Source organism: Leptinotarsa decemlineata, unplaced genomic scaffold, assembly GCF_025532065.1.
Source record: "Leptinotarsa decemlineata unplaced genomic scaffold, Ldec_3_MD MMD2_tig00000199_RagTag_RagTag, whole genome shotgun sequence".
Taxonomy (NCBI): domain Eukaryota; kingdom Metazoa; phylum Arthropoda; class Insecta; order Coleoptera; family Chrysomelidae; genus Leptinotarsa; species Leptinotarsa decemlineata.
Window position 1 is genome coordinate 16467318 of NW_027412544.1, and position 19212 is coordinate 16486529.

The 19212-nt window shown below is 32.9% G+C and overlaps 1 protein-coding gene across 1 annotated transcript in view; it reads left to right on the top strand.

Moving 5' to 3' along the window:
- Window positions 1-19212, top strand: part of LOC111503625 (uncharacterized) — a 140144-nt gene that overhangs the window by 74905 nt on the left and 46027 nt on the right. Inside the window, exon 3 of the mRNA XM_023157976.2 lies at window positions 14107-14129. The gene's annotated coding sequence lies outside the window, so the exon portion shown is untranslated. The remainder of the gene's footprint in view (window positions 1-14106; window positions 14130-19212) is intronic.

Genomic DNA, 19212 nt, shown 5'->3' on the forward strand with positions numbered 1-19212 from the left:
ACGCAAGATCTGACAAAAACATAGCCGCTGTCTGTGAGAATGTGCAGGAGAATCCGAGGCAGTAATTTTCGCTTAACTCATAAAAACTCAGCCTTTCACAGATCACACCTTGGCGAATTTTGCGCCTGCACCCTTACACAATTCAAATGACCCAGGAAATGAAGGTAAACGAGCGTAGTTCGCTAAATGGGCTCTGGAGCAGTTGGCAACTGACCCTAATTTTCATCGAAAAATCATCTTCTGCGATGAGGCCCATTTCCGGATGAATGGGTACGTAAACAAACAAAATTGTCGAATTTGGGATGATACCAATCCACATGAGATCCAAAAGCTTCCAATGCAGCTCCGAAAAAGTCACTGTTTGGAGTGGATTTTGGGTTGGCGGTGTCATCGGTCCATATTTCTTTGAGAACCACGTTGGCCAGGCCATCACTGTCAACGGCAAGCACTATAGGTCGATGATTACCAACTTCTTTTGACCTGTATTGGATGATCTGGACACCAACGACATGTGGTTTCAACAGGATGTCGCTACGTGCCACACAGCTCATACCACATTGGATAGATATTCTGCACGAACATTTGAGGGCATGGTCACTTCACGTGCGGAGGTGATATGAACTGGCCACCGACATCGTACGATTTAACCCCCTTAGACTTTTTATTGTTGGGTTTTCTCAAATTTCATGTGTATGCGAATAACAAACCACAACCAACATGACCACATAACCCATGGCATCGATCAAATTCAACCTGATTTATGCACTAGAGTCATGGAAAATTGGACGTTTCGGATGCGTTCCACCCAGAGAAGTCGTGGCGGAAATTCAAACGATATTCCACACATAGTGGTATCAATAGGTCTTCCAAACAAATAAAAAATATCGATGATATCTCACACATACTTTGTTTCATTTAAATTTGAAGATAGGAAGCCTAATAAGAGACCCTATATACAGTGTCACACATAAAGTTCGCGACATATGGAAGTTTTCTTTATTAATAGATATAATGAAAATTTGACTACACAGCTAGTTAGTGCTTGAAAAATTAGTAAAGGAAAGCCTCTTTCCTTTTGTCATGTGCTACTCTAAACCTGTCAAATTTGACTTTTTTTCGAAAATCTTCAAAAAATCAGTTTTTTGTAAATTTCGAAAAGTGTCTGAGAAAAAAGTTGCTCAGGTACCAATTTTATATCCTTGCTCGAAATTTGGACTCTACTGTCACTTTTTTCCATTTTTTTTAAATTTTTCGAATCTTTCGCTCTATATATCAATTCGAACAAAACATGATTCAAATTTCATAATCACGAGTGTAATAAAAATGAGGAGAAATACTTTCATTCGATTACTGACATTTTAATGTCCATACGTTGAAAATCTGCATCAGTTTAACAATGAAATGGAAAAACTAGATGAACTTTGCAACAACAGAGACGAATTTTTAAAGGTGTATTCATTTCTTCCCTGGTAACAGGCCAATACGGATATTTTCTGACTAAGATATGACATTGAAGTCTCGCATTCATCAAAATTATGAAACTTGAATCACGTTTAGTTCAAATCGATAGAGCGAAAGGTTCGAAAAATTAAAAAAAATCGAAAAAAGTCGAAGTGACAGTATCTAGAGAGTCCAAATTTCGAGCAAGGGTACAAAATTGGAAACTGAGCAATTTTTTCTTTGGCATTTTTTGAAATTTACAAAGAAAACTGATCTTTTGGGGGATTTTCTAAAAAATGTCAAATTTGACAGGTTTAGAGTAACACATAACAAAAAAAAGAGGCTGTTTTTACTCATTTTTCAAGCTCGAACTAACGGCGAAGGGCTGCAGCCCTAAATCTCCCCTGAGTGAGCTAATGATCCTAACCATTCTGTGAAAAATTCGGTAATTATTACTGCCGTTGAGTGCGGAGGTATTGTACCGATTCTCACTCAAAACAAAAAATGGTTTCAAATCTTTTCTATGGCATTTCTCAACTTGAACTTCTGAATCTTTCAATTCTTTCATAACTCTATTCGTAGTGTCATGAATGAAACAAAACTACAAAACTGCCTATATTGAGTTTAGGTATATGGAATGCTGATATGAAACCATTACAAAACTTGCAGAATATTATATCGAAAACAAATTTAATAAATATATTGTTATGAGAAGTTTGATGTTGAAAGTTTGAGTAAATCAGAAATTCCATTCTGATTATTTATGAATAATATAGGCTAGATACTTTACCTTGGTTTGTAATATCTTATTTTTATTTTCTTAGCAATGGTAGTGCATAAGACTTCAATTATGAACCATTTCAGTAAGAGTTTGTTTCAAAGTATTTCCAAATAGCTCAATATTCATGAAACCATCAATCACCAGTTACATTCTGCTGGAATAGATTAGAAATAAACAAAATTAAAATTAGAAATTTATAAAACAAAGATTGTCAAAAATGATTTCAAAGTTTCCTATCTAACCAGTAAATTAAACACTCAGTACATGAATATGTTGCAACTTATAAATGACCAATGAGAAGAGTGTAATGAGAAGTAGGTATCTGTCTAAATTTTCAAAAACTTTCAATTTAAAAAATTTAAAAAAATAAAAAGAAAACAAATAAAAATTTCTCTCTATAAAATTACAATAAAATATATCATCATTGCTATATAAATATATTATACCAATATATTTATACTTTCATACTTAGTATGCCCTCACTTATCATTCAATTTGTTTTTATTGTTGACTGTCTTTTTGATTTTATATATTTTTTTATTTGAGCGGTGACATACATTAGTAACCGTTTCTGAGATACGTATATTGGAAACTTTTGTGAATAACCTTAGTTAGTTCAATAACTAATTAGTTACTCAGACTGTCGTCTGATTTGGAGCGAGAGAAGGAGAGAGAGATAGTGTGTCGTGAAATCACGTAGTATCTGAAATAATATATTACCTCTTTGTCCTGTGTGTATTAATTACATTTACTTGGAACATCGATTCTCTCATAAACACGCATTGACTAGTAATGAGCACTTTTACTTTTATTTGCGATTTCCAATACCATATGCCTTGCAATCCATATTTACGCTAGTTTTAATTTCGAACGCTTTCACTAGCTTTCGAGGCGAATTACAGATGATTATGGATTCATTCTGCTGTATTTTCTTTTTGTATTAAAGGATGTGCACATCCTTTCCGGCAATTGAACAAGAACATGTTGAGGTATGCAATGCTTCCTTTTATCAAGATTATGTAATTACTATTACAGTAGCATTGATGAAATAGCACATCATGTATCGATGATGGTATCGACATTGTCTACAGCAGGTGTTTTCTGTGTATCGCAAATAGAAGGTTTTTCAATCAAATGAATATATTTGTGAAAATATGAATTGTTTACTGAAGATTTGGATTGAGAGCAAAATCTAACATTCTGGCCATCGCCATCGATTTCGATCACATCAAAAAACCCTAATTTATCGTTTTTCACTGTAGCTGCTTGGGAAAGTGCTGTCAGGAGGCACTTGAGAGTTCACGAACCAGTAAATACAAAATACAATCTAAGATTGTTCCAAACCATTAACCATTTATACAATAAAGCTACATACACGTCATTTTTTCTAGTAATTTCATCTTAATCCTTCGGGAAAATTAATGATTACGATAGGTTACTTAATAATTTGCCTCTTATTAATTACACTTCAACAGATCATCTATCTCTAACGATTATGGTATTGAAGGTAATTCGCAAGGAAATCAAGAAAAAAGGCCTCCTCCAAATAATGTTTAATGTGGTGTCCATTACATCAGTTACTGTGAGAATGATTCTGTAATCGCTCAATTCTTGTCTTTTCGCGTCTGTTGGTATTATTTCATTTCCGAGGAGTTGGAAAGGTTAATATTAATGCAGTGTCTTGAAACTGTTGGTTTTTGAAACCCTCGTTCGTTCTAAAAAGTGTTCAAAATCCCCCGGTATTACTTTTTGACGTGAGAGAATAAGACATAATAGTCCACTCGAACACTGGTGCTGCACTCACAAAACCCAACCACTATTACTGTTGTCTGTCATCGATAATTCCAAAGTTTGTCTTTTCCAATTTTGGTTGAACTGATGTTACAAAATACTGATAGTGAAACTGAAGGTACTTAATAATTAAACAGAGGATTTAGTGTGTTGATTTGTCTTGATTCTATTGAACCAACATAATTTGTATTGTAACAATTTAATAAATTGATTGTCTTTAAAAAAATTAATTTCCAACAATATTTCACTAATCACAAACTGATTTATTTATTACAACACTTAGCAACTAACGCTTGATTTATTTCCACTATTTGAATTTCTTGTTTAGCCGCTCGATTCACTTTCTGAACTGCCCTCTTGGGTCGGAAAGGCGTGCTTATATCGGTAACGGTCCTTTCTAGAATTGTGTAGTCGGTTCGGTACTAGAATTTTACCGGCGATTCTCGACTGCATTCTTTCGCTATGATGTGGAATTGGCCGCGGTGGTAGTGCGCCCGACTCACGATCGGAAGGGCGTGGATCGATTCCCGCCTCGACCAGATATTTTTCTCGAGAGAATTTATCTGGTTGAACCTGGGATGATTCTGCAACTGTGTTAGGGATCACACGTTAAAAGGTAAGACCTCGTTAGTCCTTAGCTCGCTCGGGGTACACATGATTTTTTATCCTGCCATTGGCATCTATTGGATTCGAAATGAATTTCAAAGGGAAACGTGATGCGCTATTTCTTTCTAAGAATCAACATTATTTTTCAAACCCTCATTCCTCTCAGAGCAAATCTGGTTTCTGTTTTTTTTTTTTTCGTTTGACGTGCAGTTTTCACATGAAACATAACATTCATTTGTTTGCACGCTGTTATGTAAGTGGGTGGTAGGCAGTATTAGGCATTAAAAAATATCGAGTATGTAAGAAGCAGATTTTCTTTTAAATTGAAAAGGGTATATTTTCAAGAGAAATTAGTTTTTTGGAAAAATAGATTTTTGACTGTCCATAATCCATATTCCTAAACAAATGTCATGTGTTTGGATACTGGAAACTTCCATAGGAATAAAGCCTTTAGGGTCAAAATAAACTCTTTAAATGTGTAGATCATGCATAGACGTTACCCTCAGATACAAACTGAAATATGAAGCCCTCCCAAAACAACTACTTCCACATGAACATTGATACGCAAAAAAAACTTTTGAAACAACCACTTCCATGTGAATACTGAATTATACGAAAATCATTTTTCCTATTCAGTTAGTAATCCAAACATACGTTATGAAACTGAAACAGATATCATTCATAGGAACACTACACAATATAATTATATGAAAGATTTTCGATATAAAAAATCACTTGCATATACTTAAAGAACGAAACTGCAGTAACAACATTGCAAACAACGTTACAAGTAAAAGTGCATAGTACACAGAAAGTTTCATTTCTCAGTTTTCATGACTTACATGAAACATTATCATCCTCAATGGTGGACTTTGCATTTTCGGAATAAGACACTTTCTTTATCACCTTATCAGCACAGTTCTGAATTATATTACAAGATGAAGTACTCATTTCATTCAAGGCATCAAAACTTACTAGTTTCTTAAAAATGATTGCATACAGATGAAGAAGTTAAAGCCGAAAAGATTTTATTCCAAGCAGTTTTTGTTTTGAATACATTGCTACAGTTTTGATAATTGTCTAGTTGTCACGTATTTGATACAATAAAATTAACAAATTCAATACACGGATTCTTTTTCATTTATGAATTTCGTGTATGAGCTCTCTGATGGTAACGCCCTGGAAACCAGGCTGTACATGATGAGCGCTATTCAAAAATGAATATTTTGAAAGCTCGAACATTTTCAAAAAGTCGTAGGTTTTCTCAAAACGGAAGTTTTATACTTGACAATCGTCTGAAAGGAGTACATCGTATTGTAAGAATACCAAAAATTGAGATAGCGGCTTTGAATTTATAGCAGGGGAGCCCACGATACAAAATGGGGATTTACTCGAGCGTCACTGAGACATATTAGGTTGCAAAGCTTAGATGATAAGAAGAAAAAATGTTTTATAATATATACTTTTTCATCGGTGGGGGAAGCGGCTATAGATTTTTGAATATGTAAAAAAATACTGTTGCATGGACATACTCGAGCGCGTCAGATATTGATAGCATCAGTGTCCTACGTATTTTTAATAATGTTTGTATGTTAATCTGATCGTTTGCATGATGTGGGTGGTTGTACGTAAGGGTTAGAAGTGAAAATAAAAAAATTCAATCGAGTGCGTCAGATTTTCTAACGGGGTGTTACGTGCAACAAAAAAAAGCTCTCATTCAATAATCTGACGATTTCGATCTGACGCAAACTCGCGGCCATTATTATAACGTGCAAAAAAATCACCATTTTCAAATACTCAAGCGCGTCAGATTAAGATATATATGGTTCATCTTCATGTTTTGGACGTGCTGTCTCATAATCTGACGATTCGCTTAATCTGACAAAAACATTTTTTTTTCAATTCATTTCACTTAATTCATTGAAAAGCTCAGGAAATAGTATGCAAATTAATAAGTGTATGTTTTTTAAGTAGAATACTTGTATTTATAAGAAAATATTTTTTTTTAAATGCTCAAAAAAAATTTATTTTCATATAATCAATTGATTAATCAATGAAGAAAAGAGATATGAAACTTTCTATGTTTTTTACCACTTTTATTTGTAAGTAATACAATATATACAAATAATACAATATATAAGGACATTTTCAATCTTATACAATATATAAGTTTGAAAATGTCCTTATACAATATATAAGTTTGAAAACTGCAGTAACGTTAGTTACCAATAAAAATGGTGCAAAACATAGAAAGTTTAATATCCCTTTTCTTCATTATGATTTCCTACCACGTAGTAAGGGCTACATCCATCAATTAATTGATTAATTAATCATCATCTTCATCACGAACGAGTTTCTGTGATCAGCTGTGATGGCGTCATGGCAACAGAATTCAGAGTGGGGACGGAGTGAGAGAGTAACAGATAGAGAAAAAGTGAATAGAGAATAGAGGAATAGAAACTCGGAGAGAGAAATATAAGTATCACACATCTACACGCATTAAACTTTATTGGCGAATTTTTGTTATTTCGGCTTGCGGAAATCGTCAGATTATATATTTTTCGTTATCCTTGAATTATTTCCTTTAAAATAAAAAAATATAGTTACGCTCGAGAATGTCGAAATGACGTTATTTTGTTACAACTTTGCTGCCCTCCCCTTTCTTTACGTCATTCTCAAATTGTCAGATTACTGGAATATACACTTTTTAGCAGGTAATTAACTCACTCTACCTTAATCTGATGCGCTCGAGAATTTCTGATGATCAATTTTTTTACTAATCTGATCCTTTATCCCTCACAGGCGGCCTTGTATATGGGGCTCATATTTGGTGGAGGTACTTAACCGGGTACAAGGTATCCCCCTGTATATTAATCTGCCGCGCTTTAGTAAAACCGGAAATCTCCGCTTGGGCTCCCCTATTATCAGTTAAAGAAGATCTTGGATTAAGTAATGAAAAATTTTGAACAACTTGAATATCTCATATTTTTCCTTTGGAAAATTCTCCTTGAGTTTTAGTTACATACTTACTATGTCCAACGTTATTGTTTTAGAGATATTTTTTTATTGACTAATCAATTTTTTTCTATACGGCATCTGAAAAAATAATTTTTGGCTAAAAAAAAACCTATATGCAATCTTGGAATACCGTCACCAGTAGCAGTTTTCTCATAGCGCCTAGATTGAAATATGCCTTGATTATTTAATTAGACCTTTTTTTCCAATACGAAGTACCTATTTTATGTTACCGATAAAACTTAACAGAATCCATACAATTAAATTAATTTCTGTTGCGAAACAAAGTGGATAATAGAAAATTACAAAAGTAATATATTCAAAAGAAGTTCTTTTAAAAATACATAATTAGTTTTCTCATTACTTGATGAAAACATCTGAAAAAAAATCTTATTGAAATAAAAAAGTCGATAATTTTTTCCAACCCTGCTATTTAGCACCCTGATCAAAAGTCGAGACCTATGTTCATACAAAGTTTTTTCTCAAAATAGATACAAAAATAACATATCAAATATAAGCGCCCTGTATACTCTAATGCATGAGTGCGGGAATGCATTTTCCGGAAAGTGGAAGTTATGCATGATGAAATTTACTCTCGTACAGTTCAGTTCATATGAAATATTTCACTTAAAAATTGTTCGTTCACATGCATAACTTATTTAAATTTTTCATGTGACGGTAACATTACATCCGGCCTTGACATTTTTTCAATTCATAATAATTGTCATTTTGTGTGATTATTTACGCTTGGTAGGTACACAATTACATTTCTGGTCAAGTAATTCTCATGGAGTTGTTTTTTAAAATGTACTTCTTACCCAGAAGAAAAACCACGTTTCACCTCGTGATTTAAGTGGGTGAAAACTTACAGTCTAGTTCACAAGTGCCTTTTCGCAAAATTTGATTTTGCCTTCACAAAAAATTATAATTGAAACGTTATAAACAATTTAGTTAATCAAATAAGGGGGATTTATTTTTTGCAAGTTACTCGAAAACTATTATAGTCACTCGAATTTTGAAAAAAGATTCTTGAAGAGCAAAACATTCACTGATGGAAAGTCTCATCAGTAGGGTACTAATAACAGTTCTGAATCTACCCCATCACTCGACCCTGATCTTGAATGACGCCACACGTCCTTAAGCGATGTGCGTCTTGTTAACTTGTGACTTTGAGCAGGGAGTTTGATCTTGACGATCGACTCTTCCATTGATTCATTACCTTGAGTTTGATCATATGACTTCGAACAGAGCATCGTCGCTTCACTTGGATCGAAGTGGAGGGGGTTGTCCTCTTATAGAAAGTGTGGTGTGAATATTTCAGTCATTTCAAATTCTACTTATTATCATCTGATATTATATACAAGATGTATACGTATAGGGAATTTGGAAAAAGTTTTACTCGGAGTGAGAACCTGCGTCGTCTTCAGTGGGATTCTTGTACTCCCGCGTATGTTGAAGGGCCATCACCATTGTAGAGGCAGAGATTAAACCCTCAACACTTCCAGAAATGCAGACACGTTTGTGCTGCAATTTACTTTTGCATTTTCAGAGTGGACCATCGTGGAAATTCTATATATGGAGGTGAATGTCAATAAGAATAGCCCCCTTGTGCTAGTCTTATTAAGTTTATTTCACATAATCGCAATTCTCATAATGAAAGAGTTCTTGACAGTATACTGAGTCGAACCTCAAAACGATGAGCATTCATAGTCCGTCGCATATTTCTGATATGTACCGCTCTTGGCGGAATCAAATGTCAAAAGTCACTTGAACACTTCCCGTTCAAGTATCTAGAAAGAGAGATAAATCTCCAATCCTCCTTCGATATTCCAGACTATCAAGGTTGCAAGTGATGTTCACGTCTCCAATAGTCATTATCTAGTGATATCGAGCAAGTGCAATTAATTATGAAAATATAATAAATATTTTCAGTCACCTCTCATATAATTAAAATTATTCAAATGCGAAAATTTAGAAATAATTGTATTTTTCTATAAAAAAATGAATGGATGTAGTGATTAAAAAACATTCGACAAATCTCACAACATCATTCAAACAATGTATCTTTGATAACTCTACATCAAACAATCGAACAATCCATTGATACTAAAATTATCGAAATCGAATGACTAGACGTGAAACCGGAAGTGTTTATTTCTCGATGATTCGCAAAGATCTAAAACATCATCGATGTATCTCCAAAAATAACAAAGTTAGCTTTCTGAGTGCGCGTATCTGTATCTTCAAAAATAATACAGTCATCATGGGGTATAAGAGGCATACGTCGTCGTTGGTGTGCTGCAAGGATCTGATTTCAACCTTTTCAGATATCGGTCTTTTTTTTCTCCCAATGACAAATGACAGGCCGCCATTAATTTTTCTCTTAATGGTAAATGACGTGTTTCTGTGTTGCGTTTTTTTGGGACACCCGTTACATCTTGTCTTTGGAACGGATCAGCTCCATCTCAGTCGGCACATGACCTCTCTAACACTCAGGTGATACTCCTTACACTTTGAATGTCCAGTCATTACTAAGCATACTGTTACAGAAGTAACGTTATATATCTACAGTTATAGATATGCTATGTGAGAACTAGGACCAAAATGGCTGTTTTCTTATGTAAATCTTCATAAGAAAGTAGCAGGTCCAACATGTCATTTTCGTCACTAGATTTTTCAAAAAGATTCACTAGATTTGCCCAAAATAACTTGTAATTTATTAACATTGAGAAAAAGACGAGACATTGCTGATCTCATTTTCATCTATAAACTGGTCAATGGTCCCATTGACTCACCAACTTTACTGTCTCAAATTAATCTTAATATACCTCGATATATATCCAGATCAAATATCACATTCCGCATTAATGTACCCAATTCTCAGCACCATTTCTACATCCCGTTAACCTCTATGTGCCGAACTGCCAATAAATACTCTATAGATTTATTTTTTTCTACCCTGAATCAATTTAGAAATAGTTTGTATATATTAGTTCCTAGCTGAATACCAAAATGTTCACTTATACTTACATTTATCTAGAAATAGTTACAATTTAGAAATAGTTTGTATAGATTAGTTCCTAGCTGAATATCAAAATGTTCACTTATACTTACATTTATCTAGAAATAGTTACCTGCTCTATTATTGTATACTCCTTTTATTGGGCCTTGGCCTGTTGGATGTAAATAAATAAATAAATAAATAAAATAGACATTTGCTTCGCGACCAGGTGGCAGATGGACAACCACTTGCATCAGAGCTCTGAATTTTTGGCGAAACGCCCGCAAATTGCATCCTGAACTTGAAAAGTTTGCTTATAACCTTTATCGAATACGGTTTTATACTTGCTGATTCGAATCGTATCTCCTATTTTGAATACATTTTTTTCACTTTTACCACACTGCTTCTTGAAATTTTGCGTACACTGCCAATTTCGTAGATAGATTCACCTCTGTAGGCTTCATGCCAGTGGTATGATGAACTTTGTTGTTATATTTACTGGTAAATGTAGGAAAAATATTCAACTACCTGTCATTGCTTTAAAATGAAAACTTCCTATAAAGCCAATTCTTGAACGTAGCATGATCGTATTGTAAGTTTTTGGATTTGGTATCTTTCAGCACACTCACCATAGCTACAGCAACTGAATCACTGGTTTAATTTTCAGCGGCCAGATCATTTGCCAATTCCAAAAAATTGAAACCCATGCTGGTAATGAGACCAACAACTTTTAGACCAGTGGTAGATACTATTTGGAAGACCACTGTTTCAGAGAAAATCAACTTTTCATTTTTGATAGAAGATGTTAAGAAATGAAAAACAATTAAAACATTAAAAAAAATCTTTTTAAGTATCCTGATTTTCTAATTGATCAAAAAATTGTTATTAAAAAGGCATTGTTTATGGGATAATCTGAAAAATATAAAAAGTGTAATGAAAAATGTATATCGGCGTAGAGAGGGCCAACCTTTAAATTCACTCCGATGAGTTACTGCGTAAATTCAAAGTATTTTTCACAAGAAAAATGTTTTATTTATCAGTAACTCATCGAATTTAATAATTTTGTCTATCAAAAAAACAACAGATACTTATCTTAACGTTTCGGATGCTGAATTTTGCCTACGTCTTTTCAGAATTGGAAGAAATCTAATAACTCTGGCGGTTTTTTCTTGGTTAGTCATATTTCACATCCATCGAGGACGTTTTGATAAAAAAAAACTAACCAAGAAAAACTGACAAGATTTCTTCTAATTCTGAAGACGGGTGCAGATTGTAGCCTCCGAAACGTTAATTTCTTAGCTTTTCTTACTCGTTGGTACTTTTGTTAAAAAATAATTTGAATTCATGTAGTAACTTATCGTGGTACACTTAAATGTTGACTTCTGTTCAATGTAATACTAACATATTTGTTAATTAAATATTTATTTTTAACAGAAAAATATGAATAATAAGGAAACATTTTTCATACAAAATCATTGTTTTTACTGTTAATTCGTATTCTGGGATTTTTTATTTTTCGTTTATTTTTGAGTGTCCATCCTTACACTCAGCCAATTAACCATAAATACGGGTTTATCGTTTGGACACGGATGTCACGCAGGTAGCTAAATCTGCCTTCGCGAAGACTTCATTCACAGAATATTGGCGATCTAACCAAAAACACAAAGTGCGACTGGTTTCTTTAGATGACACCCGTTTATTTGGATTTTCTGCAATCAAGTGTCGGTCTGCGCATACCTACGTATATATTTTATATTAAGACAAAAAGAGCTTAAAATAGCAAGCCAAACTAAAAAGTGGAAATTAAATAATAGTTTAAAAACTAAAAAACACGTTTCAATAGCAACACACACTAAAAAATAATTTGAAACTAATTTAAGATTGTGTTCAAAACATCGATAATAAGTCCTAGGACTTGATGTAAATAATGACTTTTAATAAATTTGAAATCAGAATAAATCTGGGAAAGAGAGTTTTTGGCTTTCTACTACTCCTTCTTGATACAAAAAATGTAGAAATCTTCCAAAGAAAGGAAGAAAGTAATCAATCTTAAGGGAAGTAACTCTATACATAGATGTGTAGATAATGGAAAGAAGTAACTTTCAGACACAAACTGAAAGAAAAAGCCCCTTTCAATGTAAACAGAATAAATTCATTTACAAAACAATTATTTTGTTGTAAAAAAGCGTGGGGTACTAAATATCCATTGTTACAAATATTTTGGTTAGGAGCTGTTTGTCATATTGGAGCCATAATAAAAATATAATTTAAAGCAGCGCACGCTTTTTTACAACAAAATTAACTTTTTTGTGAATTGATTTATTCTATTTCAGACTTATTAAAAGTCACTAGTTACATCAAGCCATAGAACTTATTATCGATGCTAAACACAATCTTAAATTAGTTTCGAATTATTTTTTAGTTTGTGTTGCTATTAAAGCACGTTTTTTTTTAGTTTTTTAAACTTTAATTTTCATATTTAATTGTATTATAGTAGATAGTGCTAATACTGTTCAGAATAAATAAACTTATATCTTTATTTTTGCTATGATAACTTCAAAAGTTATCAATATATTCTTTTTCAAAATCACATAGTCAAATAAAAACTAATCTCACGTCATTTGTGTTTTATTTTTTCACCATTACAATAATTTCAAAAAGTTACATACTTTTTATGAACACAATTTTCACAAACATAATCAATACACTAGCTGTATTGTTATGATATTGAATATAATTTTATTATAATGTATTCTTGTCGCAATGCAATTCGTTACCTCTTTTAGAAATCAAGTCTCTGAAACAAAACGTCGGCTGAAACAATGAGTAGAAAACGAATGAAAAATATCAGTGGAATATCATGCATTCTTATTATTAATTAGGGTTCATTACCACTCATTATGAATTCTTCTCATCCACTATCACTGACCTTTCTGTTGTGTTTCTGAAACTATTATTCATTCCAACATTGTCTGAATTGAATGGAATATTATATGTCAGAAAAGGTACACCTTTTGTAAACAATCGTTTTATCGTTTTGAAGGACATGCGATATATGTTGACATCCAAACAGAACTTGATTAGTTTTAACAATATTCCATCACGTTTATAAACCTTTCAATCGATCCTATTTTCTACATTTTCAGTTTGAGATTCTCCGTTTGTAGACAAAGTTATTGATGAAATTCTGCCAAACTCCATATGGAAATGTTAAAAATAACTGATAAAAATAATTTCCAAATCAATGATCTTATTGTAAGTTACAGTATCATATATCACATGATTTCCAAAACTATTTCACATTCAGTAGATGAATTTCATGATACTTGAGAAATTATAGTAAATTAGAATATAAATTTTTATTGATAATATTGTCATATATACTGTGTATGACAATGTAGTTCACCCTTTTGTTTATATCTGTACCGATATAATTATAATTACTAAACTAATGTTAACATTTTTTTTTCAGATCGAAGTCTCGAATGGAAATATGTAAGTATATTCAAATATTTTTGTCAATATTACCAGCAATACATAATAGAAACATATGATTTAACGTATAATCTCACATCACAAAAGCTGAAAAGAGTTGTGTTTAATGTAAGAGTATAGACTTCCACGGCCGGAGTCATGATTTGAGAGAACGAAATCTGGGTTGGTAGGCCGTGGTCGAACATTTCGTCTGCTACTGCGGCAGACATCATCAGTTGTATGTGCGTGGACTGCAAGGATGATGTTATATCTCAAGAGTGTCAGCAATGGCTGTCATGATTAAAGAGATCAAAATCCGGGCTGGTATACCGTGGTCGAATGGAACCTGAAGTACCGAACGTTTCGTATGTTACTGCGACAGACATCATCAGTGGTATGCCGGACGAAGGTGTATCTTGAAGGTTATATCTCATAGTCCCAGCAACAACATAGTCTCAGCAACATTCGTTGCTGAGACATATCACTGATATGATGTATGTCGCAGTAGCATACGAAACTTATGTATCCTCTCAAAAAAACAACCTAACAATAACCACAAAGTTTTTCCTGTATTTCTGAAGGCTCATAGTTGTCAGAAAACTCATTTCAAATGATAGAGCCGGATATAAATCAAATCGTATATAAAATTAATGCTTCGATTAGAGTTGAACATCGAATCGATAAATCACTCTAACTAGTAAGTCATCTCGCCTTAGAATTTTCTCCACAGTTGGACTAACTCCATATAGCGGGTGACAACGAAGTCATTGTAAATGTAGGTACATTGTATATTTCATTGGAGCCGATATTTATAATGGAAAAATATTCGAAAACATATTTAGGTTCAACATGAAAGGATACCAAGTCAAGAATTTCAAATAGAACTTTGTGTGTTTTAAGACCTTTCGATAAAATACACAATTCTCATTTCTACGATATAACACAAGTGACCGTTTAATTTCAAAATGGCGCTCTAGGAGCCATTTTTCTAAATTCGTCAACTATGGAAATATTTTCAAAGAAATTTTAATAGTGACAAACAAAAGACGCTGTTTGCTCATTTTCAAATGAAAATTTGAAAATTAAAATTTTTCACCAATTCTCTTCGTATTTTCCCAAAGTCTCAATAGGAAGTATTCTTTTTTAAACTTCAACATTCGAGTGTACCCCGTCTACTACAAAATTAAAACTGAAGAAATTAGGAACCTAAAGTGTTTTCTGGCGTTTAATCTTATTCGAGCGTGTATTCAAAAACGATTCGTAGTGACGTCATTAATAATAAGATTTGCCAGAATGGAGTGATTCAATTTGTGTCACATATCAAATTCAATAATGAAAACAAACTTTTCAATTTCCTCCAACCTCAATTAGAATCGGATTTGAACTACTTATAATTCTGCAGCATTATTTTTAGTACATCCTTACAACATATCTGATAAAAAAATGTCAGCACTTCATAAACGATCAAAATAAAGCAGAAACTGACAAATGAAGTAACATAACGTCAAATTCAGTTTCAAAACCAACCTCACGCTAATTTTGAATCATCATGAATACGTTTCAAATCATAGTTGATGTGACGTCATCATTTCGACGACCGATTGAATGTATTTGAATCACATACGAATACGTTTTGAATATATGAGCGCCAGAAAACGCCTCTAGTTTTACAATTCACAGGGCTAAATTTCAGAGTATCGTCTTTCATTTTTATTTTCCAGACGCGTTTCGCTAATACAGTAGCTTCCTCGGTAGAAAATCAAAATGTTTGTGAAAATTGTGTAATTATTATAATGGCTAGTGTTATTGATTTTCATCAATTAACGGGTCAGTCCATTCATAATATTAATTATAAGTTTCATATTTGAGCAGCACTCCCGAATTGTATTTTCTAAAGTGAAAATAGTAACTGAGCAAATACTCGATTTCAAAGTTTTGGAGAATCTCAATCTTGGGAAATCATTTTGATTGACTTTTTTTTTCGACAGGTTTGAAGTAGCGCCACGTCTTCCTATATTTGGCTGTCGTCGTCGTCGATTCCTGTTTGATACTATATTTCCTCATTTTCTAGTTAGTTTCTAGTTATGAGCTTACCAGAAGTCCTGACTACAATAACTTTCTTTCACTAGAATGTGACTTAATCCGAAAATATTAGTCCTCAGAAAATACAGTTTTGAGGCCTACTTAGTCTTACGCGCTTTTCTTTGAGTTTTTCAAACGTTAAACTATTTAGACATACATGGTGCTCAAGTTTTCAGCATGTTGTAATTTTAATTTTTATCCAAATGACGTTCCAAATAATAACTGTAAAAACACCAAGATATGTTATTCACGAGTTGAGTTTAAACTGAGTGAGTGAACTGTTTCCAAATGAAAGTATTATTTTATCATTTAAACCTGGTTTTATTTGATATATAGTCATTTTTCAAATGACTTCGAAAATAAAACAATGTTTACGAATAACATTGATTACTATTCACATTCTTTTTTTCTTCGGTTTCAACTGCATCGACTGTTATTATGTTCATGTTATTATGATTTTCATATAAAGAAATTTATAATAGAAATATCGCATGCGTTGGGATCACGCTAACTCCAGTGGTATTACTGGATATTATCAAAATTATGGTCTAATTTGAATTTTTTTTCGAATGTATGAAATTCCTGGGGAGCTAAGCAACGAGATTGTGCCAATACATTTTATTTCACAGCTTACAAATTAATCGATGAAACCAATAGAACTATGACCTGATGTATTATTTTCTTGATGAACTTTCTTGATATGATAAGAGGGATGTTTTTCAATCTGTTAGCGGATTACCTACGTTGTAGGAAACATGTTACTATCTCTGATATGGCTTCGGGTACTATTTCATCAGATAAGGGTGTGCCTCCCTGATCACTCGTGAGCCCAATTCTCGTTGTTATGTACATGAATGACTTGAATTCATACTAAGCTTCCAAATAGTGTATGGAGAGACACATTTATGATAGCATCAGATCGATCAGATTCTTTGCTGAAAAATGAAATCACAAGATTTTCCAAGACTGTAACAAATGGTTTGACGCAAACAACCTATTTGTCAATGTGAACAAAACCATTGCTATTAGGTTTCATAGTAGGCAAAGAAACTGTAGCGATATAAATTAAAAAAAAGATACATACGATTTGCTTACGACAGAAAATAATAGTATCAAGTTTTTAGGGCTTCATATAAATCTCCCAATGACACCTCATATTTTCAATTTATTTGCCATTAGAAATTCGAACTTTCAAAGGAGACTTCAAAAAATTTCTCATAAAAAAATGTTTTTGCAGTTTGGATAGTTTTATGTGTATGTAGGTTTAAGCTTTCAATGATAACATATATATATATATATATATATATATATATATATATATATATATATATATATATATATATATATATATATATATATATATATATATATATATATATATATATATATATACTTTAGTCATTGCTGACAAAAGAAATGAATTGTAAACAGCAGTAATGACCACTTGTTGTAGACGATCTTTGAGAATGTTAGAAATCACTACCAAAGACCCTCCTGGAAAGTCATAACAATTTAGTTACTAAACGAACTGCCAAACATTCTCTATGTTTATTGATTTCTGCGATTGCAAAAATTATGCTTTTTTCTCAATTATAAATATCACTGATTAATAATAATCGTATAGTTATTTGTAATATTTTTCCTGGCCTTTCAAGATCCGTAGGCTGAACTCATCGGTCTTCCAATATGAAGGAAAAAACCTTGTTTTTGTATACGGCATGGAATTGTCCGAATCTTGATGAAAATTCATGACATACGTTATGTAACAGTTTATTGTGAGATTTTCAGACAGTTTACAAAACCGATATACAATATGTACACGCTATACATAAGTTATTTTTTAAATATTCGCCACAAACTAGTAGTTATTGTCGAATTTCGTTATTTGGCTCTGCCGTCTTCATTTCGAATTATAAAAAAAGAAGGCAGAGGAACAGTACTGTTTCATTTTTATTATAATCTGATATAAACCAATGTGACGTTTCGTTCATTAGATTTCATCATCAACTTTATTTTTTAAATACGAACATGTTTTGTAATACATTGCTGAAATTGTTATTACCGTGGCTACAAAAATCGATCAAAAAACTAGAAGTCCGTATTCATTGAGAGGGCCAAAAATAACAAAATAAGGTATATAACCTTCCACAATCTGAAAAATAACGACAGAAACTTGTCGTATTCATAAATTTCGCCTACGACAAGTTACTCACTAATTGAACTCTTCATTGGTTTATATTACGCAGTAACTTTTCGGGGTGAACTTTTCAGTTCGCCCTTTATTACACTTCAGCAGATAGGGGCTATACATACAACGGAGACCTCAGCTACAAGGAATGTAACATAGGGACAGGCACAGCTTGTCATATGTTAAGCGAATATAAAGGCATTGGATGGACAATTCAAATTTTGTCCACAAGAATATGACATACATCTAGCAAGGTCCTGTACAAAGTAGAACAGGAAACAACATTGTTGGAATACTGTCATAAAAAAGATGATAGAAAAACTCAATAAGCCAATAAGGCTGTAGTGTTTTTCGATGATTCGGGAGAAATGGACAAGTCAGACGGCTCCCAAGTAGTAAAATATTGCTTTTTTGACTTCATTGAGAAAATCAAGTTTAATACAATGTTTAACCTCGATGATCGTTTAGCACTGTTCTACATCTGTGATACGTCTTCAAAATAATATTGCCAATGTCTGCTCGAGATGAAGCTATCCATTCTGCTATCGGAAGCTCCAGAAAACGAAAACAAATATTGCCCAAAAGTGGAATTATTCTTTCTTGAAGAATGTTCCATAGACGTTCGAGAGGATTTCCGGCGTTCTGTGGCCTATCATTATTTCGGCCCATACCATTACCGTACCATCTCTGTACGGATGTGTTCCCAACATTCTACATTTCCAGATTGTCTCCACATCGAGAATCTGAATTCAATACAAACTGGATTCGTCGGTAAATAAAACTGTAGCCCAATCATTTACATCTCTGTTTTCATTTCCCCAACATTACTTGCAG